The sequence below is a fragment of the Dermacentor silvarum genome, chromosome 4 (genome assembly GCF_013339745.2).
Source record: "Dermacentor silvarum isolate Dsil-2018 chromosome 4, BIME_Dsil_1.4, whole genome shotgun sequence".
NCBI classification, from domain to species: Eukaryota; Metazoa; Arthropoda; class Arachnida; order Ixodida; family Ixodidae; genus Dermacentor; species Dermacentor silvarum.
In genome coordinates, this window is record NC_051157.2 from 183,266,330 (window position 1) to 183,291,575 (window position 25,246).

Below are 25,246 nucleotides of genomic sequence, written 5' to 3' on the forward strand. Positions count from 1 at the left end.
GCGTGCCTCATAATCAGAACTGGTTTTGGCACATAAATCCCCCAGTAAGAAGAAGCAGTTCCACGTCAGGTGTAACAGCAGAAAAGCGGTCCAGCAGTTCAACTTCAATATTTTCATGCAACAGGAGAGCAACACCGCCTACGCGGCCAGCAGATGGATTTAGGTAGAACGTCTTCCTAATAACCACGTCTTCCTAATAACCACGTTTCAGTTAGCATTATTCCACAAAAAGGAAATAAATCTAAGATAACATTTCTTATAGGGCGAAAACTTTGTTTTTAACGCATCTTGTATTAAGATGAATACATTTTAAACAACTGCGTGGAAGACGAGATACAGTTTCATTCAAATCATTTGGTAGATAATACGGTGGGTGTTTATCCATGACAATGTTTTATTTCGATCATGGAAAACAATAGGAAATCGCCTAAAGTCGATTGAGATCGATTGAGCGTGTTTTATATATGTGGATGGCGCGGTTCATTCAGAAATGTCACATTTTGGAGGAAATAGGGGATATATTATGTGGGTGACTTGTACCAATATTTTAAAGTGTGAAAGTTAATTATGTGCTTTTACAATAATTACTGGATCCTCGCCTTCTCCGAATTTTCATGCGTTATACAAGGCACGTGGTTCATATTTCGTTAAATTATGAAGCATGTGAGTGACGAACGATAAATCAGAATAAGAATTTTATTATTAAAGGTTGGGACGTATTACAAGTATTTAGTATACAGAAAGAGGTCCCATAGTCAAAGACCTCCTATACAAGAGCAATAATGATAGTTAACATCTTAAAGCAACAGTAGCAAACAATAAAGTAGTACACAAGCAAAAAGAAAAGAGGGTTAACAGAACAAAATACTCAGTAGATTGTAAAGAATAACAAGGTTTAGCATATCTCATGGGAACAAGAACAACTGAGAAAAAAAATAAAAAATAAAAAAATTAATAACCGTTTTATTTGCTTTGTTACAAGAATACAGAAATAAAAAGAGCAGATGGAACAAAAAAATATGTATCTAATAAACGGGACACAATAAATCTTCTCGTTAGTCTTTCAACAATAAATGCATGTTTAGTTCTCCTTTAAATTTGTGTAAAGATCTTGAGTTTTTCATTATAAGTGGAAGAGTGTTGCATATTGATATGGAGGTGAATTCTACGGTCTGTTTACCGTAGTTAGTGCGGACTCTTGGCATGAGAAAATTATTGTTCAAGGCGAATCTGGTGGTACTGTAAATCATCAGGTTAGATGGTGAAAATGTGATCAGTGGTAGCTCGTTATTCAGAAATCTGTAGAAAAAATACCTAGGCTGTATTTAGTGAGTTCAGAGATGGTAAGAATGTTATTCTCATGTAGTAGAGAATTGACATTAGAAAAACTTGAACTACAAGTAATTATTTTTATGGCTTGGTTCTGAACTATCTGGAGAGACGCATTATGAGTATTATAGGTGTTTCCACAACATACTATACCATAAGTAATATGAGAGTGAACAAAAGAATGATAAAGTGAGAGGAATGTGGTACGCGTAAAGTAAGGGCGTGTTTTAATGAAGATGCGTATACCGTAAGCTATTTTCTTTTTTATGTGAGCTATATGATTTAGATATTTCAGATTACAATCAAGCAAAATGCCGAGGAAAGATGAACATGTGCTTGGAGGAAGACAGTGGGGACCAAAAGTGATAGGCGGAATGGATGTTAAGGATCGCTGATGAGAAGAAAATACAACAAATTTAGTTTTAGTTGCATTTATAGATAAGATGTTCACATTGCACCACCTTAGAATATTTTCTAAATCAGTATTTAGTTTAGTAACGAGAGAGGAGATATCTTTATCATCAGCGTATAGAATGCATTTTGTGAAAGAGAGACAATTAGGTAGATCATTAATATAAATCAAAAACAGAAGTGTCCCCAGGATAGAGCCCTGGGGCACACCAATGTTAGTAGTTCGCTGACGAGAACACACATTGGAAATAGAAACAACTTGAACTTTGTTATATAAGTAGCTTTTTAGTAGTAAAAGGGCAGGGCCGCAAATTCCAATTGCCTCGAGCTTAGTGAATAGGATATTATGGTTTATGCTGTCAAATGCTTGTGTTAGATCGATAAAAACTGAGTCCGCAAGAAATCCTTCATCGATAAATTTTTTTAGTTGGTCAGTAAGATGGATGAGTGCTATCTCTGTGGAATATCCAGGACGAAAACGAAATTGGCATGACGAGAGGATATTAAATTTATAGAGGTATTTCGTTGGCCGTATTTCAATTAGTTTCTTAATGAATTACCCGAAGAATGGTAGAATACAAATGGGTCTGTAATTATGTAGTAATGAGCTATCGCTTTTTTTTTGAACTGGGATGACATTGCCACGCTTAAGTTCACAAGGAAATAAACCAGTCTTGAATAATAAATTAACAATGAATGAAAGTACATCTGAGATTAAGTGCGCAATTAATTTAATGTTGGCAGGGTGCACCTCATCAATTCCAGCACTTGTTATTTTTATATTATTTACAACAGAAGCTATTTCTTCTGGCGTTGTAGGAAATAAAAAGAATGAATGAGTAAGACGGTTCATCTTGACGATCTGTGTGGGAGGAGGTAGATTGTTATGAAAGAAAAAACTGCTGAAAGCCTCAGCTATATCAGGAGGGGATTTGTGCTCCACTTCATCACTTCAAATTCTAGATACCTGATCTAGTCTAGTGGTTCTGTTTAAAAAGGAGTTCAAAAGGTGTTTAAAAAGGAGTTAAAATGTTTAATGTGTGTAGGTTAATTGCAGCATTTGTAGAAGACTGCTTATTCAAGCGATCCAGAGTCACACTGCCGATACCTGCAATGTTGCCCACAGTCCTGAAACAACCGTACGAGAGACCAACCAATTTGGTGCACATATGGGGGTAATGTTAAGCGTAATGAGTGGCGAAAGTTTCAGGTTTCTGACCTAAGTAGAAGCGTTGCTAATAATTATTGAACCCTCGCTTTGTTTTCCCTATCTTTATACGTTATGCGAGTTTCGTAATTAATTTCCACCGATGTCATCAATGAACTAACTTTCTTTGTATTTTTATTAATACAGCTACACTCGCAGTACATAGATCAAGGTGATACAAGGAGCCTTGTTTATAGTATGTGAAAATAAGGGGCACTTTATGAGTAATATGTAGGCGAAGGTTTAAGTGTGTCGGTAAGTGTGGGCTTTTGCAAAAAAAAAAAAAATACATATGCAAGTGGTCCGCAGCGTCATTATCTTGTTTTACGGGCACCGAAATATTTATCCCAAGGCATAATTACGAATCCCACCGCCATGAATATTTTGCCAAAGGGAGGGAAGACTATGTAAAATTTTAGTGCAAAGTTAATGTGTGTGGATCAAATGCAGCCTTTGTAAAAAACTCCTACAGCAAATGCTGGAAGGCGTTATATGGCCATTTTACGCTTGTTTTTCAGTGCACCGAGAGAGCTTTATGTTTCACCAAGTGTGCCGAATTTCATATTATGCCGAATGTTCAGGTTAAATAAAATATGTGTGGATGAATTACTGCCTTTGTGAAAATTTGAAAGTTTTATATGCGGGCATCGTTTGAAACGGACCAGTAATATATGCAATGTTCTAAAGTATATGTGATTTAATTAAAGGCAACTGAATTGATTATTGTAACTGCTCGAAAAAGACAGCTTAGCTGAAAGTTGGGCTGTATGGTACAAGTCTGGTGTGTTTACCCTGGTCAAATGCCCTGGTCAACCTGCCTGTCATATTTCTTTTTATTCAGTGATTGACACCGCTGCCAGTCTGTCCCGCTTGCGCTGTTATTATGTTGCATTATGTCACCCTGCAGAGTCACGTGCAGTCGAACGCACGCTGGCTAAACACACCGCCTTTCGATAGAGACCTTTTCTCTTTCGTGCTTGCTAAGGATTGTTCCTACTTTGCAGTGGCATGGTTAGGCGACACCTCGCGGTTTTTTCTGCAGTGTCGGCCAATTTGCCGCTCAACGCGAAAGCGCCAAGCGCGGCGCCAACCTTTTGTTTCTCGTTCAAAATAAGAAATGGATGCATGGTGGATGCATGCCAAGGAAGTGCCTGGCGTGTTCTAGATCGTTCCCCGCCGTAGGCGTGGATGCCCACACGGGCGGCGTCCGAAACGCGCTACGACGTCACGGTGACGTCATTGATCGGGGCTGTGCGTGGGAGGGGCGAAACCTCGGCCATGGAAGCCTTGACCATTGCGAGCGGGGGCGCCGGCAACCGGTTCACGAATGGGATCCCCTTTTTTGGGCATTACTTTAGAGATCGTCCCCTCCTTGGTCGACCCTGGCGGCGGTCATCTGCGCGTCAGATTTGCGCAAGTGACCCATTGGTCGCCCACTATCACCTTGACAGGTTGATTTGAGTAACTTATCAAGTTATCATGCTGAGGAAAATGATTCGCTGATAAAGGTTACTCTCGGCTTCCGGCAATAAAGTAGTTTGAAGGAAAAAAGAAATTGTGTTACTTGTGGGTATACAGGGAGATGCGCTACTGTTCCAACAACGTTAAAAGACGGATAGTGAACTGAGTGAGTTGGCATTGATTTATGTCGACATTTGAGCGCTAAAGACGAAGACGAAGGCATAGAACATACTATGTGGTGTGCTTGTCTGTTTTTTTTTGCGATCACTGCCCAGTGCCAGAAACACTTGAGCACATATTTTGCTCATGCCCAGCGTACGCGCGAGAACGGCAGAGCCTCATTTCTACTATTCAGCGAGTGACTAAAAGACCAATGTCTGACGAGATTGTCTTAGGTCCTTGGCCTGACGCCAACAGCGCAGCTGTGGTCATCGAAGCGACGGTAGCCTTCCTTCAAGCCACTGGCCTCGATCGATGCACGACTCTAATATGACCTCAACGTGATGGACATGTATACGCACCTCCAATTCTTATCCTCATCATTCATCGCTCTTTTTATCCTTCCCCCCTCCCCCAGTGTAGAGTATAGCAGGCCAGAGCAAACTAACGCTCAAGCCGACCTCTCTGCCTTTCTTCAACTAAACCTCTCTCTCTCTCTCTTTGTCTGTTTTTAAGGCTAAATTTTCGACATCTTTAGACAATTATGCATTTGCTGCAGCTTTTTTCCCCCTTCATATAGCGCAAGAAACAAACTACATTCTTTGGTTCTCATCCTTCAAGAAAGCAGTCACCGTTAGTTGTCTGCTTGTTACAGCATAATTATTCACTTTCAGTTGGCTCCAGCCGACGAAACCAGTTCACTTCTTTGCCGGCCACATGTGCCGCATACAACAAGGCAATCAAAATTGTCAAGCGTTTTATTTACCGATGCGAAAAAAATTTAATATTGCAGCGACATTTGAGCGATAACAAAGGCAGCGCCGTGCGCACAATTTTAATTCCAAGTTAGAATAAAAAAGCCCGTTGCTGAATAATGCTCTTACGCAGACTCTTTATTAACTTAATTTTTCGCCTAATTTTAACTTAATTGCGTGCATTGCTAGAAGGCACTTGTCCGTCCGCATCCGTTATTCCATCGAGTTTCTGTGGTGACCTAATACCGTGTTCGATATCCTGGAGAAAGACCGTGGCCCAGCTAACAATAACGAAGGTATATTCAGCTGGGACCGTATTTTGAAACGTTCCACTTCCGCGATAGTTCGCCTAGGCGTCAATTTCGCCTTCAGGCACGTGCTGATTGGGTGTTTTAGCAAAATTGGATGAGCTGATTGGCTGGTTGAGCCCGACGTCATTCAATTTTGCTCAACTAGCCAATGAGCTGGCGCCTGAAGGCGAATTTGTCGCCTAGGCGAACTATCGACGAAGTGGAACGTTTCAGAGTACGGCCCCTGGAAAGCCCTGAAATTTCGAGCTGTGTAGTTACGCGTTTCCCGTCTTTCCCGTGACGCACGTGAGTTTCTATGGTCAGTGATATATGTTGACAATGCCTCACAACATAACTACCGCTGTAAAAGACTGAGGGAGAGAGAGAGAGAGAGAAAAGCGGACAGTGGCAGTGGTCGCGGGAAACTTTAGAGAAAAGTAAAATAACCGTTTGAACACAGTTCTTTGAAGCTCTGGCACGCATTTAGGCCTTGCCGACACAGTTAAGATATTTATGCATCTTTAAAACGCTCAATGCGCAAGAGCCGGCGAATTAGCGCAGAAGAGCGCAACGCCCTGCGCCAACACGCAATCTTGTTTCGGTTTCGAACTGGCGCCGGGTCTGCCTGCTCTCTTATTTTTATTCTCGCACGGGCGAGGCTGCGCGGTGCCGTGTTGTCTGAGCAAACGACAACGCTGGCATGTTATCACCGACCCCCCGCTTTTATGCCGCATCTCGTCCGGTATTCAGAGCCCTTTTTTTCCGTGGTTACGCGTAAGCCAATAATGCGGCGACCTTGCCCTGCGAGACGTTTTCCTGCGGCCACTTTCCCATCGGCGGCGGGAAAGGCCGGCCGGCGAAGGTAAACACTGGGCGTAGCCATGGCAACCGCCTGCGCGACCGGCGGCGGGCGCCGGGCGCACCAGCGCGCATGCGCGGCTGCTGGGAGAACGCGTTCGCCCTCGCGTTCCTTCAATGAGTCAGGCGTGTCGCTGCTTTTGGAACGGTGCGTAGACGTGTTCGGGAAGCTTCTCCTCGCGAGCATTAAAAGCAGCCGGCCCCGCGACCGTGCCGCCCAATCGACGACGGATAGCCAATCGTCGCGGTCAGCGTACAATCCAGTCGTCGGCGAAGAAGAAAAGAAGAAGCATCCAAGTGAGTCGTCGGGACGTCAGTCCTGTTTGCCGAGCGTCGCGCACTGACTCAAAAATGCACAGCGGGCATTTTTCCTGGTAGCGCATTCCTTGCTCTCTGAAACGTTATGCAGAGCCAGTCAATCGCGGGAAGCGCGACTTGGACTCTTCGTGCGACTGTCATGGGGGTGTCGTTGCGAGCCGAGGCTCTACGCGATGTGGGATGTGCCCCCGTCGATCCCGTTGTAATGCCGGCCCTCGAAGCGCTCGGCTTCGTAGCGGCGGCGGTCTGGATTGGGGTCGAGCGTGCACGCTCACTTTTTTTGATCGGGGAGTTTATTCTCGGCGGGGAAGACTCGTTCGGGCGGGGAGGCAGGCGGATCCGGCCAGTGCGGCTTTAGCACATGCTAGCGTCGCGTCTCCGTGCATCGTTGAGAAGCCGTGTTTCAATATCGGATATGCACCGTGGCCTGGGTTTCATCGAAATAAACTGTCACCGCGAAGACAGCCGCCGAAACTCGTAACTAAACATTGCACTTTGACAGCTGTCGCTTATGGAACAGTAATTAGTGGCAGCTACTGGTTTGTACTTCATCGCACGATTGTATAGTCGCGCCGAGCCGACTGAAATTGGTTTATCGGGTCCGTGTAGTCTTGATTCGCCGCTTGTTTTTGGGGAAGCTGTTGAAACGGCGCAGTGCGGTTAAGTTTAGCGCCCATTTGGCGCCGAGCGCGTGGCGAAGTTCCTCTCCGCCGATTTGCTTTTGTTTTCTGAGGGCGACACTCCTTGCGAAGCTAGCATAGATAGATGATACGGATCAACGGATATATATAGCAGCTGCTCACATCTCGCCTGCCTGCTCCAAGACCAAGGTGGTGTGGTATTCGGGCGCGGCTGGTGACCGTGACTTCTTGTTTTGTTGTCTCTCTGCGAAGATGCTCTTCGCAAGCTCAGCTCGTACGCAAATAAACCTGCCAACCTGAAAGTGGAAGTGCTCTTAGCTGAGGAGTTGAAATTCCGCGCTTATCCGCCGAGGGAGCAAATTCAGCTTGCCTCTTATAATGGACTCTACGTCCTCTCTCGAGTGCTCAGCTGCTCCCGGGTCTGTCTATAGTGCCGCGTATGATTCCTTCCTTCAAGAGAGGAGACAGACATCGTGCAACTTCAGTGTTTTTTGTCTTTATGCCGCAGGCACTTTGCCAGGATTTTACCATTTCTTGCTTATCTGCCGTGAGAACACGCTTCAATACTTGGACGCGCTAATGGATGTCGTGTACTCTCGATAGTGCCCAGCTCCCTGAAAATGTTATGCGTGTGTGTGTGCGTGTGCGTGTTATCTTCGCTACTGCATGTATTTCCGTTCGGTTGCGACATGTATAATGTATGCATTAGTAGCAAAACTGGGAACGATTGCGCAATCGCTGCAAGCAGGAATCTAGTGGGAGCAACAATGTTAAAGTAAATGCGAGGATCCTGGAGACCTGTGCGTCTGCCTTCATTTTTTTTGCATTTTTTAACAATCGTATGCCACAGTAAACAAAGAAAAAAAAAAAAAAAAAAAAAAAAAAAAAAAAAAACCTCTCTCCTGTGGCGGCTGAATAATAAGGCACTCTGCAAGTACCCCCTCCTAGGAATGTGGTTAGTTAGAGAAAAAAAAGAAAGAGGCGTGACTCTTTTGATCTGAAAAATCATAGTAGGTGGATGCAGAACGTGCGCGTCTAGTGTCAAAAGGGCGCTTCGCAGTTGTGATCGAACTGTGCGCTAGCTGCGACGTGTATAGGTCCGCGGCTCATTTTTACCGCAGGTTGGCGGAAAACACGCGGCAGAATGCTGCGTTTGTGCGTGGTGGCACAGGTTAAGTTCACCGGGAAGGCTTCGCAGGTGCGTAAGAGGATGGGACGGGTTAGAGGTATATACTGTATGTACAGCGACTCGGTGTACTTGAAGGCGCGGCGTTGTCTTATTTCATTCCGAGCTGGTCCTCTCTCCCGCCTGTTCGTGTTACGTGCGAGTTGGTTGTATACACCCAAGAACAGGCAACGCCCTCTCCAGAGGACGCCGTTTCTCGAAGCTGGGCTACTTAGATTCGTCTTCATATATACGGCACATATATGGGCGTGCTCGCACCCAAATCTGGCCCCTTTGGCGTGCCCCTTAATATTCCGCAGACCCGCACTACATCAGTGACTTCGTATATATAGTGCGATTGCTGCACTCAGTCAAGTGCAGCTTGGGCAGTGGTATATGCGGGAAAATGACTTCCCGTTCGTTCTCGATGCGAGCGTTTTTAATTTGGCGTAAGTGCGTGTGACCGTTTGGTTTCATATATGGCGCGAGCGTGTAACCTTATTAGCGCTGGGTGAGCGCTTTCTGAAAACCTTGCCGTAGTCCGAGCGCACGATGCTTTGTTTAGCGCGGCGATGGCAGACGCTTGCGAGATATGACGAGAGCACGCTGGCACGAAACGTGCGCATGCACGCACAAGGCGCCGACGGAATCTTGTCGCTCTGTTCCACGGCAGAGGAACCTTGGCAAGCATCTGAAAGTATTGCTCACTGATTCAACCGTGTGTCAGCGGTGAGTCTCACCGCAGATCTTGACAGGAAGTTTGTCGGAGGGTGAATCTGTGCGTCGAGTTCTGGGGCGCCGAGGAGGCTCCTATAGCTCTGGCACCGAAGGGCGTGAGCCTTATACATCCGACCTATTCTTGGTGCGTCGTCGTAATTGCAACACGACGCCGGTGAATGCAATTCCAGCTTAAATAACCGCTGAAACGGACTCCGCGCCTGCTCTGGCTGGTTCGAGTGACAGCCATGGCGTGAAACATCGGCGCGAAGCAGCGAGAGGTCGACAACTTCGCGGTTGCAGGACACGTCCTGCAAATGCGCTTATAGGCGCCATCCAGATGAGACGACGCGTAGACGCGTGAAGCAGACGCGACGACGGCGCGCCCGAAATGCGTTGCATGGGGTCAATTCGGGCTAAGCGACTTTTCATTGGCCCGTGTGCGTTTGACGATGGCTGTGACGGCGCAACGCGAGACGGAACAGCCGTATACTCTTGTTGGACAGCCGCGCTGCTGAAGGAAATATATACCGCATTCTTATATTCGCGTTAGTTTAAGCTGGGAAAAAAAAAAAAAAAACACAGACATCGCATTCAACTGCAGAAAATACACTATGGAGTGTTAGATTTGACTTATTTGTTCTTCTTTGGGGGCAAATGCGACTCAGTCGCATGTGTGCTGTTGCGTTTAGTTTGCATTCAAGAGACACGAGCGCAGATGTCGAGCACGAACGTTCCGCGAGATCTGGGCACACAATATGTATACTTCAGTCCTCAGCTTGGATCGCACTCGCAGCTGAGGAGTTACGATTGAAGTCGAAGTTCATTGTCAAGATTAAGTACTGAGGTTATCAATGCGGATAGAAAGCTGGAACACTGAACAGAAGAACTGACGTAGAGGTTCGTGGTAAATACGCTAAGTGGTTCTATACGGCTATAGGAGAGCTAGCGTTAACAATGGAGTACAGTTCAAGTATGTCTTGCATTGGACATAATGTAGGCTGATGATGATGATAGTTCAAGCAAAATAACTAGTGGTTCAGGTAATAATGCAAGTTCATTTCTCTGTTAACAGTTAAATTCCCAAATAGCATTGAGCAAGTCTTTAATGTTATCGCAATAGCGGTAGCTAACGGACGCAGAAACAAAAAAGATGTTTACAGAAATGTTTAGTACCGTGAGCTATAAAATATTTAATCAGACTGCTAATGAGCTAGACTCATGCAATTTCTGATTTTTTTTTTATGTACAAACTATTGGCCTACGTGTATTCGCTGGTGTTGCTCGTAGTGTTTTCTTTCCCATGTAGCATTGGCCGCCCTCATTGTTGCCGAAAGTATACGGATGATATCCTTAGCGATATAGGCAATGAAACCAATGCGGCGACCAGCACTTAAGTAGTTAGACTGTCAGCTGGGGACCTCTGCGGCGCCACAAAATGTGGTGCCCTCCCGAGCACATTGCTTGGGCGGAATAGGGGGACGTGTTTGTTGCACAGCCAACCGAGGTGGCGCGTTCATTGGCCAGACAGTATATTGGCACGGAAGCATGGATAACCGGCGGACCATTAGAGTAACACAATGGATACCAAGAGAAGGGAAGCGCAGTCGAGGACGGCAGAAAACTAGGTGGGGTGATGAAGTTAGGAAATTTGCAGGTGCAAGTTGGAATCAGCTGGCGCAAGACAGGGACAATTGGAGATCGCAAGGAGAGGCCTTCGTCCTGCAGTGGACATAAATATAGGCTGATGATGATGATAATATTGGCACGAGCGCAACGTGTGAGGCTGTTTATATATCGCCAGTTGGATGGGCCCGTGCTTCCCTGCTTTGCACCATTGCCAACTATATAGGCGCGCCCACATTAAATTTTTTTTTATCATCATCTCAATCCATCCCGTCCGGTTATCTCTATTGTGGGTGAGGAATGTATTGCCCGATTTTCTTGCTCGCCGTCCGTTCGTGCACCGAGACGCATGCTGCCGCAGAACGATAGCCTGTCGTATGCGGATGGCGTTTTTATCGTATATAGCGGTACTTCGCGCAGAGTTATTAAAACGAATGAATTCTTTTATTAAGAAAAGGGAGGACCGAATGTCGCTGGTGGGGGAGGAGGGACATACACGAGGAGACGTAGACACCCACAAATCGCGCGAGCCAGGCCGCTAGCAACGCCGAAGTGGGCTAATATATTACTAGGTAAGTAATTACTATATATATATATATATATATATATTAGTAATTTTGCTAGGGAAGCTTTACAGAACGACATTCTCGAAAACCCCGATCACCTCGTAAAATATTAAAACGAAACGCCGCTCACATATCGCAGGATCGCACGACGCTGCGCTCTCATGTACAGACGTGTTTCATTTTAGCTGTACCAAATTTTAAAAAATTGCCTGTGGCAGATAGCACAATTATAATCCTTGATATAAACTTCTCGATGAGGCGGCCGTTAGTTCCACGAGAAATCAAAACGCCTAACTGAATAATTAACATAATTACGCTACTTACCTTTTCACTTCATTATTTTACGGCACATCTTTCAATCTACGAATTATAGCCGCTGAGTTCGCAAGGCGTATCTACTTGGAACGAACTCTCAGGACTGAACCCGCTTCGAGATATTAATTTTCAAAGTGTCCGACGAAATGCATGGGCGTTAATGTAAACTTTTTGAGGAAAACGCTTGTTTTATGCATTGAACCACAAAGTTGACTGGAACGCCCATGCATTTCGTCGGACACTTTGAAAACTAATATCTCGAAGCGGGTTCAGTCCTGAGAATTCGTTCCAAGTGGATACGCCTTGCGAACTCAGCGGCTATAATTCGGTGATTGAAAGATGTGCCGTAAAATAATGAAGTTAAAAGGTAATTATGTTAATTATTCAGTTAGGCGTTTTGATTTCTCGTGGAACTAACGGCCGCCTCATCGAGAAGTTTATATAAAGGATTATAATTGTGCTATCTGCCACAGGCAATTTTTAAAAATTTGGTGCAGCTAAAATGAATCACTCTGTATATTGAATGCCGCAATAATGGAAACATTCCTGCACCTCGCCGTTGGCCTGTCTCATAGGAAAGCGTTCGCGCAGCGTTGTTTAACCGGAAGTGTGGGCTGGAACGGCTGCCTGTAATGAATGTTTTGCGACACATTGCGCTTATGCGTCGCTGTGCGGTATTCATCACGTGGAGGGCCGATGCGTGTACTGCATAGTGCAGGATGAATCGGCAGAGTTCATTGATTTCTCTGAACTTGTTTACAGCCGCCGACACCGTCTTCCTGTATAAGAATCTGCTTGCGATGCGAACAGCGTCGTCTTCGTCCGCTGTGGTATATTTTCGCGCAGCTACCTCTGTATAGAAACAGATGCGTCGACGCCACCAGTATCAGCGTCTATGTACGTGGTGCATAAAATCCCACACAAATTGCCGATTGCTTAAATGTTGCGCCATTACTTAAACATGACTGGTGCGCACGGCTCCAAACGGCACAGTTCCCCCGTGGGTTCGATTTCGAGCGGCGGTGATGGGCGAATACCTGGATATATCGAACGTGGAGTCGAAGCCGGATGTATCGAACGCGCATATAACGAATTGTTGTGTATAACGAACAGCAGTAAAATCCCCTCGAACATTTTCTGCATACAATTTGTATTTTATACATCGAAATATATCTATATATCGTACTTTTTTGTGATCCCCTTCAGATTCGATATATCCGCGGCTTCGACCGTATTTTGTTTATTCGCCGTATATGAAGAGGATGAGTTGTCGACTGCACGATAACTACGACGACCTAACGGAAAGGACGTGAGGGAAACCAAACTTTGAGCTAATTTATGTTGCATAGAGAGAGAGGGCCACGATTGGGTCCTCTTCGGGGACCGCGTAATCTTGTCACGCCGAGTCTCTCGCGGCCCACTTGGCAACTGCTATATATTCTAATCTTGCTATACCCTTGTCCTATCACATGCAAACGCCCTCGTTTCGAGACGCGATACTTATCTCGTTGTCACAGCTACGCGTGCAGAGGCTGTACTGTGAAAGGACTGCTGCCTTGCTGTCGGCTTGCGCGCACCTGCAGTCTAGTGCCTTCATAGATAAGCGGGTGTCAGTGTTCGCCCCCTCGCTATAGTGCGACTTTGTATATCAGTCAGGTATGGCTCAGTGGTGGGACCCCTTCGGGCACTTCGGACGTCCCCTGCGTTTGTCTCTGACGTGGCTGCATGCATGCTGCAGCGTCCACTGTGAAGCAAACGATAATGTGCCATGCTGGTACAGCATTACGGTGGAACTCTTACACCTTGACGCAATTTTTTCTTCGTTATCTTCGTGGCCGAGATGAAGAGGGGAAAGGGAGTGTCCGAGCCACTTGCTCGGAGTCGTTTTACGTTCGGCCTGCTTGAGGAGCGAAGACTATACAGACTGATATTTGATGGTGCGAAGATATTATTATCCCCCGCGGTGGGGGACATTTAAGCCGGGAAAATGATTGACCACATTTCGACGGTGTCCCTTCGGCCTAGAGTGAACGAAACAAGCACGGGTGCCCAATCACAAGCATCGGGGTTTGAACGCGGCCACGCAGAGATGCGAGACGGATGATTGGCGGCAGAGCGCGAACGCACTCAGTGCTGCCGCGGACAGTGGCTATGTGAAGAAGAACGTCGCGCCGAATAATTGGTCGTTTCGCCCGGCTACCGGCCGTTTGACGAGCGTCGGTGCTGCATCGTAGCCTGCGCGTGTAATATAGGCTGCCCGGTTGCCGCCGTGTCGGTGGCGTCGGACCCGTCGCCGCGAACCCTGCTGCATGCAGTCGCCTTCACGCTCGGCGATCATCGGAGCAGCGCCGGAATGCGCTCCCCCGCGTGGAGCACGCACTACATACCGCGGCCGAGCGCGTGTTTTGCTGGCGGCGGCTCCTCCGTCGATTACCGCCCCATTGTCTCCGCGCTGGCGTGTGTACTGCACCGAGGGACGACGCGCAAATAAGGGAAGCCCGCTGCACTCGCCGATCGCTTAATCGCGGCGGCGGCCCGTTATATACGGCGACTCGAATGCGCCGTTTTCGCCCCGAATTGCAACTGGCCCGGGGCACACACTCGAACGATGCGAACAGCGAGACCTTTTAAGAAGATGCCGCCCGTGGCAGGGCGCTAGATGTGAAACCACGAGTGCGGCAGGGAATGCGCTCGCCAGAGAGAGGAAAGGGGGGGTGGAAGTCTCCTCTTTAGACGAACTCTGCTTTTGCCGAGTGAGTCTCGGCTGGCGTTGCTGCGCTCGCAAGCGGATTGAGGCGCCCGTGATGGTAAGCATTTAACGATAATTGGCGTTGCCCCTCGGCTACACCCGCAGCGTGGGAGTCGCCCCACCGACGTATCGGTGGGGCGACTCGGTGGGGCACGGGCACACGTGGCACGTTCCCTGGCCCCTACGACTGCGCATTCTAACGCCAGTGTATCGCCTATCGCGTTCTGACAACAGTGGTACTTGTCAAATAATTATGCCTCGTGCGATTGTTTACGGGTGCGGCTCCCACTGGTGGCAAGTTGTATTATTTATTTATTTATTTATTTATTTATTTATTTATTTATTTATTTATTTATTTATTTATTTATTTAGTTAGTTACTAGATTTGCTCCTAGGGTTTTACGTCTCAGAGCCGTTTAGGCTTTACGGAGAGGAGTCGGGAAAATACTTGTACATTCACAATATACACATTACAAGAAATGACCGCTAATTATAGGAACATGCTTGTCGGGAGAATGAATTCCTCAACTTCATTATTTTGACAATAATGAAGTTTATTTTCCGCCTATGAATTCACTGGCCTAATTGTCCACTAACTTCATATAGCCCAAAATAACCAGCTTAGTCAGACGTCGTACACAGTATACCGCGCGTGGCTTGAAAATTGTTATAGATAGATGCAGGCGCTGTGCGACCGCATTGCGTACGCGTCGTATTCTTTCTCGGTCGACTTTACGGTTCTCGGGTAAGACGAGACGAGGAAGCTAAAATGGAGACGGGCCGCAAAGCACGACCACTCCGGCAGTGACTCGTCTAGGCCCGCCACACCGCCTATACGAGACGGGCGTTGACGTCACACTCACACATGCAAATGCGTCCGCACGTGTTCTTCCCACATACGCTAGCGCCCACTGGGTGTACAGACTGCCGCATATTGAGCTGTATCGCACAAGAACACTGTAATATGGTCGTACGTCGTCCTGAAGGGAGCATCGCATTAGACGGCTCTTGCACGGGAGAGTGCTTGGTGCACTTGAGTACCTCTGCCGGTCTCGCTGATTAAAGGCGCAAAAATGCGGGAGGCTGTACGTCTTTGCCACGCGTCCCTTTCGTCCCCTTCCGGGGAGTCGATCCGCGAACCAGCCACGTGTGGCGCTCGTTGCATGACTTCTGCAAAATACGCTGCAGGGAGCCTACATGCAAGCGCCGGCGCTTGTATGTAGGCTCCCTAGACCTCTGCGGAAGTCGAGACGTTTCCCTCCCAGCCCGATTTGCAACGTTGAACCGGACGCCGGACTCCTGGGCCATTCGGGTGAATGAGGCAGCGCGATCTGCAGTTCTCTAGCACGGGTGACGTGAATGACCTGGCTTCGTCATGCCCTCCTTTATACGCCGTTTGCTCCTTACAAGCTGTCGGTGTTCCTTCTGTGGCAAAACTACCGAGCAGCAAATCTCAGTGCGTAAAACTGATGCCTGCTCAGATATGCACTTACAGTTTACTTGCTCAGCCGTGTTTCGATCGTGTAGAAGTGGATTGGATGATTGACGTCTACGTTCGCTCAAACCCAACCAACAAAGCCTGGTGTTGCGAGAGCGGCAGTGCAGGGATAATTAGCATTCGTATAGCCATGCCTCCTACACATAATTGACGAAGGCACGGCTGCCAAAACGCTTTCGCCGCAATTCTCCCCGATTCACTAAAATACTTAGCAAACTGCGCCTCTTTGTATACAACAAATAGCTTCTTCTTCTGGCGTTTTGTTCCTCGTGCATTGGCATCCTCCTGATCCTTCGAATTCGTGCTCTTAGCCGCTTTGCAAAATACTATGGGGCAAAAACTAAGCTTTTGGCAATGCGCCGTCCATCCGGTCATTGTACTGCTGGGGCGTTATGCTGGGACTGGCGATCGAGTGTAACGCTCACTTACAGGAAACGACGAACCTATAGTCGCGTTATTAATTGCACGATAACGTATTTGAGTGCGTTGATGGCCGGGTGGGACTTGATTGGAGATGCGATGGTGAAAAGATTCATTTCGTGCCTTGAGATCAACAAGAAAGGCTGACCGCGGTTACGCTGAACCTTTGTTACGACCTATACCGCAGTTATGATGGGTCACGCGCCCTTTCACATTTGTTACGTTAACTGCATAGTAACTGCGTACATATCAGTACTGTTGTGTTTTTCGTGTAAGTTTACGCTATGCAGCATGTTGTAATCGAAGGTCACGTTTGCCATATATAAGTTATCATGTATACCCGTGTAATTAGCGTATAAGTTTGCTCTGCATTGCCCAGCTTATAAAAGCTTTCAGAACACGGGAGTAGAAAAAAAAAAGAAAAAGAAACGGTGTTACAGCCGTATGAGTGAGGCTGCCTTCGAATCAAAATGCGCAGTGGATACACTTCCAAAATTCATCAAAAGTCCTGACTGTGTGCCGAAATTACAATTCTTTTTCGCGACATAATGCCATGCTGCGAGATCATTTGAGGTCGGCCGTGTATGGTCTCTCTGAAACGATAGTATTTTTCGTGGGTCGTGCTCTCGAGCGTATGCTGTATTGAGATGAATGATGGCAGATCTGACCTTGAGTAAAAGTGCCAAGGGCACCGACAGTTGTACACAAAAGGGTCTCTCACTTTGGCGGTGTATACGCATCCCCTTCCGCACATCACGCGCTGCACGTTTTGTTCCGTTTACGTGCGTGCTCGAGAGAATGTATAACTTTGCTAAATGAACATCCGCTGCGCGTGCCTTCCCGTTTCCTTTATCCCGGTTCGCGACGGACCCGCCAACCGCCTGTGTAACCAATCGACTTTTGCATGAAAAAAGAATGTGTCGTGCTCCGGGGGCCGTATTTCGTAACGATCCATTTAATTTTTCTAACGATCCGTTCCGTTTCCGTTCTTCTTATACGTCCCACCCAGTTACATGTATACCTGGCGATGACGGCGGTGTCCGAGCCAGTGGACAGATGGTGAGAATAATGAAAATAGAAATGAGATCGATCGTTACAAAATATAGGCCCTGAATCGGTGTTTTGTAACGATCCCATTTCTTTTTTGTTGTTCTTTGTTGATCACCCTTTGCGTTGAGTGGCTGATCGCGGTGGCCTCCGAGTTAGACGAAGAGCGGAAAGAATGGAAGTGGAAAGGGGAAGGGGGATACCGTTACAAACCAGGCACCCGTCCTGGTGTGCAGCGTCGCTTTGAAGGGTTTGCATGCATCGTGGGGAGTGCCTTCACGCTTGCGAAGCTTTTTGGCATACGCCGACTTCTCGGCGAACTGCTGCCTCAAAGGTCGGCGTAAGTGAAGCTTAGCTCACTGTGTGGCTGTTATGTGGCCGGAGGCACATGGCTTGGCGAGCGACGATTCTACACGTTCTCGTATTTATTCTTCTGCCGGTTGGTTCGTCACAATACTGAAGTTAACTCGTGAGAACAACACATGGGCGCTTTGTGTGTGTCAGTTTATATGTGTGTTTCCGTCGTTTTCGCGCATGTTACATAGATATGCAAAACTAACGTGCCCAAATTTCCGTTATAACGCATGAGAAGTTTTCACGATGGTGTCTCACGCGATGAAACGTTCGATACCGGCCCCGCGGCCGCATTTCGATGTTGCCGCTGCACTCGTGCGGTTAGATTTGGGCGAACGTTGGACCCCAGGCGACCACAATTAATCCGGTGTCCTCCACTACGGCGTGCCTCATATCAGATCGTGGTTTTGGCTCGTACAACCCCAGAAGTTAATAAATTTTAACTTTATAAAACGCCATCAAACGCAGTCGTACGATGAAACCCTCGGCGTGGCTACAGCGTGTGGGTAGCCTCGGAGGGAGCTTTGCGTAAGTTATTAGCACGACGTGTGTAATGCGCAGGGCATTTAACCGGCTGCATGCTGCGCAGTATATACGCAACGGAACGCGCGCCAATAGAAGCAGTTCAGGACGTCAAGGATTTAGATGAGGAAACTGAACATCACTGGCAGAGAGTCCTTCGTGCTGACAGAAGAAAAGCGCCGGGGTCAAGGATGTGCTCGCGCAGCCCAAGCACGTGCGCTTTAGCGGCGGTGCGAGACCGATCTATATACTCTTCCCGAGTTGCGGGTGGACCCGGTGTTTTCTGTAGGGTGCGCTGCCGTACGGCCGCAGTTCTCAGCCACGTGCACCGTTTCGATAAACGCTCCAGTCGTTAACCCTGCTGTTCACCCCTGGCAACGGGACGCGCCTTGTAGCGGTGCGCATATAGACGACAACACCGCGATCGATGCTTTCTTGGTCGATTTGTTCACGAGGGGCTGCCTTCCCCGCAAGAGGAAGACGAGAAAAAAAAAATCATAATCCGGGCTAGCATATACTGCAGTTTCGGCTGCTGGGCCTGCGGCCATCGGAAGGCGGCGTTCGGTTGTCTCGCTTCGTCAGCGTCTTGGGAAACGCGGACCTACGGAGTGTGGGAAGAATTTCGCGCTGTGCTCTGTTCTTTTGCAGCGATTGTGCTGCCTCGTCTGCGGTCTACGAATGTCTGCCTTGAGGTCGAGGATTCAAACGCTAATCTTTCTGGGCCCGTGTTCACACTTACGGTACGTTAGAGAAGGCGGCAGCCAAGCATAATGTTGTGCCATGCTGTTTAGCGAAGACGGCCAAATAATTGCAAATAGCACTTGAGAAGGAGCCGCGCTGTGTGAATGCGGCTTCTGATTCACGACGGTATTGGTTGCACTCCTTATCTCCTCGGCCAAATATTACATCTACGCATACATTTGCCTGGCACATGCATTCTTTACTTTACCCTCGCGCGTGCAGCATGCACAGGATCTATATTTGAACTCGGAATAATGTATATATCACGTGTCAGCTTGTCTGCTGCAGCGCCCCCGTTATAGAGCCGTAAGAAACACGATTGACCCGTGAGATAACGCACGCTTTGAAAATGCGTAGTCGAGAAGCGGCGCTTGCATACTCGTACGAAACAATGCGCCTCGACAGCTCAGACAAACAAGCGCTACCCTTGTGGTATATGGCGTCGCGCTGATAAGCTCTGGGTTGCGGGTTCGAACCCGGCTACGACAACGCTGCATTTAGACGGGGGCGAAACGCAAGAAATGATCGCGTCCTTATGTTTAGGTGCACGTTAAGGAAACCCAGGCGGTCAGAATTATCCGGGGTCCCCCACTTGTCTCGTAATCAGATTGTGATGAAGTGCGTAAAATCCACCATTTTTTTTTTTTTTGAAGTAAGCGCTTAGCACGGAGTTTATTCTCGTCTATTCCACCATCCCCCGGTATATATACCCCACCAAGCACCCTTTAATGTCATTGCTTTGAGAATAAAAAATCCACATGCAGGGTCTCTTATATTATGCCAAAGACGACATTAAGGCGAAAGCCCAAGTGCCAATGTATTAATTAGCCATGCTAATTAGCCACCTTAATTCGCTTAGTCATCGACTTAAATTGCTTAGTCATTCACTCAATTCGCTTAGTCGTCCATCTTAATTCGCCCAGGCATCCATCTTAATTTGCTTACGGGGGGTATGTTGACGATAATCGTTTTTGTACAGTCAGTCGACGCGTTTTCGCTCGAAGATTACGAAGGTCGACTGAAGAATGAGACAGGCTCTCCTCGCCTTAATCGTGCGCGCTTATGTACGGCATACATGCGGACGTCTGTCGCCTTTTCTGATGCCGTATACGCGCCTTTCGGCAGCAGCGTGGTGCACGCCGTCTCAATGCACCGGTAAGTGGCACGCAGACTAGCTTGCGAAAACGCGAGACGGTTCCTGGTCTGCATGGACTCGAGAGCAGAGGGTGCTGCCTTCTCTCGTCTTTAAAGAGCGCCGCCGTCGTGCCGTGTCAACGAGTCTCGTCTGGTCCGCGCGAACCAACCAACCGGCCGCCGGTCTCGCGGCCACCTTTCCGCCGCCCACATACCGGTTCCTCGTTTTCCCCCATCCTTAACCACGGAGTACACTCTAACCACGGGGCGCGCGCGCATCCGTTTCTCTCTCGTTTTCGGTCCGTCCGTCTTCGCCCTTCTTTATGCTCACCGCGTCGTTGACGATGCACAAGCCGCGCTTCGCTTCTTCCCATCGTGTGGGAGAAATGCCGGGTGTTTAAGCGAACACTTTCAAAAATTTTCACAGGTCGCCTCTGGCTGATAGCACAATTTAGTTCACGAGCTGGTCTACTCGAAGAGGCGGGCATTACTTGCACTCCAAGAATTGAAATACATAATCGACTAATTAATTCACTAATTACGTTTTTAACTAATTACCTTATGTCCTATATTGCATTCTACAAATTCTAGCCATGGGGTTTGCAAGGCGGATCCACTTGGAACGAATTTACAGGATGACGCCAGTTTCGAGATATTAATTCCCCAACTTTCGGAGAAATGCATTGGCGTTCCAGTTACTTTCTCAACAAAACGTCGTTTTATGCGGTCAAGCATTGTCATTGGCTCCGATCGAGCCAATTACGAAGGGCCGAAAGAATGGGAAATGAAACGGCTGCTTAGAAAATACGGCCCCTACACATTTGAGTCCGAGATTACCGTTAACGAGATGCCGTGCAACCGTTATCGTATTCTATTTTGGTACGGCGCTCGGCCAACGCCCGCTCCTAGATAGCAAGCAGGCCTGTGCAATCTGCTTTATGACGTCATGCTACTTCGACCGCAATTTCCATGGCCAAGCCCGGCGTGACGAAAGCGGTGACGTCAAAATAGCCGCGGCTTACTAAGGAGCCATCCCCATTAGATTCTATGACGGTCGGGCCAAGGTAGCAGGCCTCGTGCTGTTTAGGAGGCGTTGGCTCAGCTCAGGCGGAACGGCGTGTGCGCGCATGCGCAAGTGCCGCACATTGCTTACAACCTGCATCCTGCACTGGACGTATGCTAGCATTGAAGAACGAGCAAAAACGACCCAGGACCCATGGAAATGCTTAGAAATGTATGATGTCACATTGACGTATACGGGGCGGCGCTGCGGTGTAGGCTTCGTTAAAGTCCCTATATAAGAAAAGTACCGCCATCTACTCTTTCCTTTGCCGCCTCCTCTCCTAAAGCGCTTGCTTTTTTCTTTACTTTTTGCTTGCGAAAGCCAAGTAGACTGCGGCGCACCTAGAAAGTCCACGTTGAAGCTTTCAGGCCGGGCGCGCGCCGTCGCCGCCGCCGGCGACTGCGGCTGCGCAGAGGACTTTCAACATGGCTCTGAGGCGGAAAAAAAGAAAATATAAAGAAGTGAAAAGCGCGCGCTATCATCGTCCAATCGGAGATACGGGAGAGAGAGAAGCGGCGTTTATCAAAGGATGGCGGTACTTTTATTATATAGGGACTTTAGGCTTCGTTTCCCTTACTAGCCATCGGCCTTCTAGCCCCAGATAAGTGTTGAGCCTTAAAGAGAGAGAGACATAACTTTTATTTGTACCCGTCAAAAATGACGGCGGAGAAGCCTCAGCCCCCATTCATCCCCCTAACTGTTTGCCGGAATCAATTGGGGGCGGTGAGGGCGAGACCGATGACCTTGCGTTGCTCTTCTGCTTCGTGGTTGAGTAATAAGGTCTCCCAGGATTCGATAGGAAGGGCAAGTCCGGACGATGTGAACTAGATCTGCAATGCTATTGTAGTGCGTACATCTATAGTACTTCCGGATGCCATTTACTCTATACAGTTGAGGGTTTGGAAACACCCCGGTTTTCTCCACACGAGTTCCTCTTTTATGCTGAACTGTTTATCTGCCGCTGGATAGGTCTTACATAGTTAGTTATGATAAGTGATTTCTTGAAATGTTCTTAGTTCTTCTGCTTCTTCTCCTTGTTCAAAAAAAAAAAAAAAAAAGACTGCATCACAATTAGTACAAGTCGACTGAGCGTTGATTCAAGTGTAACGGCTCTTTAATTTGAGCATGCGTTCACATTACCACATACGAAAATTATCCCGAAACCTGCAACTTCGCACCGATTCACCGGCGCAAATAATTAAATAATTGAATGAATGATAAAGCAAATGCCGAATCGATTCTTTTCCGCCTATTGAATGAAAATAAACCTTTGAGAGACATGACTTTAGCCCTCTGTAAATTGATTGTGTAGTTAATGTCGAATGCCCATTTGATGTATGCGAATGAAGCTCTTGCCGCGGCGGTGGCTATGACGTTCCGTGGCCGCGCGCGTGAGGTCAGGGGTTGGATTCCCGGTTTCGGCAACCGCACAATACGATGGTGGGCTGTGTGTAAAGTACAGTGCGCATAGTACCTTCATTCCCACATCTATCCTCACTCAATGTCGGCTGCCTTACAGGGTCACAACTGGGATAGGCATTAGTATAAGTCGTCTCCGGCACGCGGCCGACATCATAGTGTCATAAGAGTTGCGAAATGCACATGTTTCATTTACCGCTTACTACGAGCGGGATTTCGTTTAGAACGAACGAGAGTTCGGAAAGCCCGGGGGGCAGATTGGAAAACAAACGTCTCTTGTGTATACCGCGCTTTGGGTGCACGCGAAAAGAAGCCCATGCAGGTGGTCAAAAAATCAATCCAGAGAGCTACACTACGGCGTCCCTCGCGATAACCAATCGTGCAGTTTCGGGACGTTAATTAAACCCCGCAGTTTAATTATTTGTGCCCTTGTAGATGTCGCTGTGGAATGTGACTCTCACTTGTAGCGATCGGCATTGTGTCGCGAGGCTGGCCCCGCAAGCATCGCCGATTGTTTTTTGTGCTCACCGCCGCTACCGACTCTCGAGGCCTGTCAGACAGCGCCGTACTTTGTCCTCCGTTGCTTTGTTGCCCTCAGTTCGGCGCACGCCGTTCTCGATGTGCACACAGCGATGAGTGACGCGTCTGTATTATTATAGCCCACTGTGCGGCCCAGCAACGTGCGCGATTGTTCGGCGACATAAGAGAATAAAAGGAGAAAGACAGGCTGCGTCACCTCTGTCGGAGGCCAATTAAAAGGAGCTTGGATTACTGGCGCTCTGCACACACTGCCATCGAGGTGCCGACGGCAATTGTTACGAGGGCCCGAATAATGCTGTAATGTATTTCGAGTCGAATTCGTCACGTCGAGATTCATTCGAGCCTCCGCCGGGAATCTCTGATTTCGCTGCTATTCCGAGGAATGCTTTCACGTTAGCACATCTCGCTGACCGCAACGTGACCTATATAGTTTAAATGTTTCGAAGCCACTTGGCGGCCGGTTAACGCTTGTTCTTTTTTTTTTTTTTTCTTTTCTGTCGAGCCCTCTTGCAAAGGTTCTAGGGTTCAGAAAAAGCTCTTACGCTATAGTTGTTCTTAAGAGGAAATTGCGAAGAAGTCGGAAAATCAAGCCTTGTTTTCTGTGTTTCGGAAGCGACTTCCGTGTAAGTATACTTGGCAGCGGACGCGAGCTTCGGCCGACATCTCTTCATGCACTAAGAGAAGTTATTATTTAATTGGACTCTCTATGGGGTTTTACGTGCCAAAACCACGATCTGCAGTTATGAGGCACGCCGTAGTGGGGGACTCCGGAATAATTTAGACCACCTGGGGTTCTTTAACGTGCACCTAAATTTCGCCCACATCGAAATGCGGCCGCCGTGGCCGAGATTCGATCCCGCGACCTCCTGCTCAGCAGCCCAACACCATAGCCACTGAGCAACCACGGTGGGTCACTAAGAGAAGTTAGCACAAACATAATAGACAAAAGGGCGAGTGCTTGTGCTTGTCTGTTTCATGTCGGTGTGTGAATTCTTTAACGACATGTTGGAGCGCGAAGGCACAATTGAAAAGAAGACACAGATACACTTGACGAGCTCTTGTGACGTATGTCTATGGATCTTCTTTGTAATTGTGCCTTCGCGATACAATATGTCGTTATGGAAACACCAACTTGCCCAATAAGTCCTTCTGCAGCATATTGTTCATTTTTGTTTTTATTTTTGTGTGTGTCGTGCTAGGTCCGCCTAAGTGTGGAGTGAAATATCAGCTGAGCCCGGCATTTGTGTTCAGTTCGTTGACGAGCAGGAACACCGTCGCCCTGCTTGTGCGTACACTGCGGAGCACTGTCTGGACGCCGTGTGGCCGTTCGTCGAGGTCATCATCCCCGTCGTGACTGCCTCGTGCCGAGAAGGTGCGCTGCGGCGGCAGGCCCGCTTGAAGTCGGCGTCTGCGACACCGTCGGCGCGCGATATTTCCGTCTCCGGATTGTCCCAGCCATGCATGCAGTGTCTTCCCCGGCGACCAGAATGGGCGTCTCTTTGTCGGCTGCGCGCTCGAAGTGTCCCTGCGCGCACCACTTTTGCCGGGGAAGGGTTTTCTTCTTTCTCTGAGGCTGTTGTATACGTATAGTATTTTTGTGTAGCTGCTACGTATAGACATCCCTAGTTTGTTTTTTTTTTCTTTTTTTTTTAAGGCCCGGGCACGATTGCCGTCCCTTTCTTTCGCGGCGGTGAATGGAGTGCCGCGCCGGCGGAATCGGCCAACCCTGCACCACCGTCTGGACGTACGTCGATCCAGGTGTGGGCGCGCGCGCCCAGGTCGAGCGCCATATATGGACAGGCGCGCGTGGCGCGTTGGCGAGTGTGTGTGTGCGTACGTATTGCTGAATTCAAACGAAGCCGGGCCGGAATTTCCTCTCCCGCTTCTGGTGTTCCTTGCGCGGCGACGAGAGAAGGTCGCGGCTCGCTCTCCTTGTTTTCT

General features: G+C 48.0%; 1 protein-coding gene across 3 annotated transcripts in view; it reads left to right on the forward strand.

Annotated features, from left to right (window-relative positions):
• Positions 1–6,571: 6,571 nt before the first annotated feature.
• The window catches only part of LOC119450832 (heat shock protein beta-6), a 72,729-nt gene continuing 54,054 nt past the window's right edge, over positions 6,572–25,246 (forward strand). Inside the window, exon 1 of one of the 3 annotated variants that reach the window (XM_049666268.1) lies at positions 6,572–6,771. The gene's annotated coding sequence lies outside the window, so the exon portion shown is untranslated. The remainder of the gene's footprint in view (positions 6,772–25,246) is intronic. The other 2 variants (XM_037714325.2, XM_049666270.1) reach the window with 2 other exon arrangements.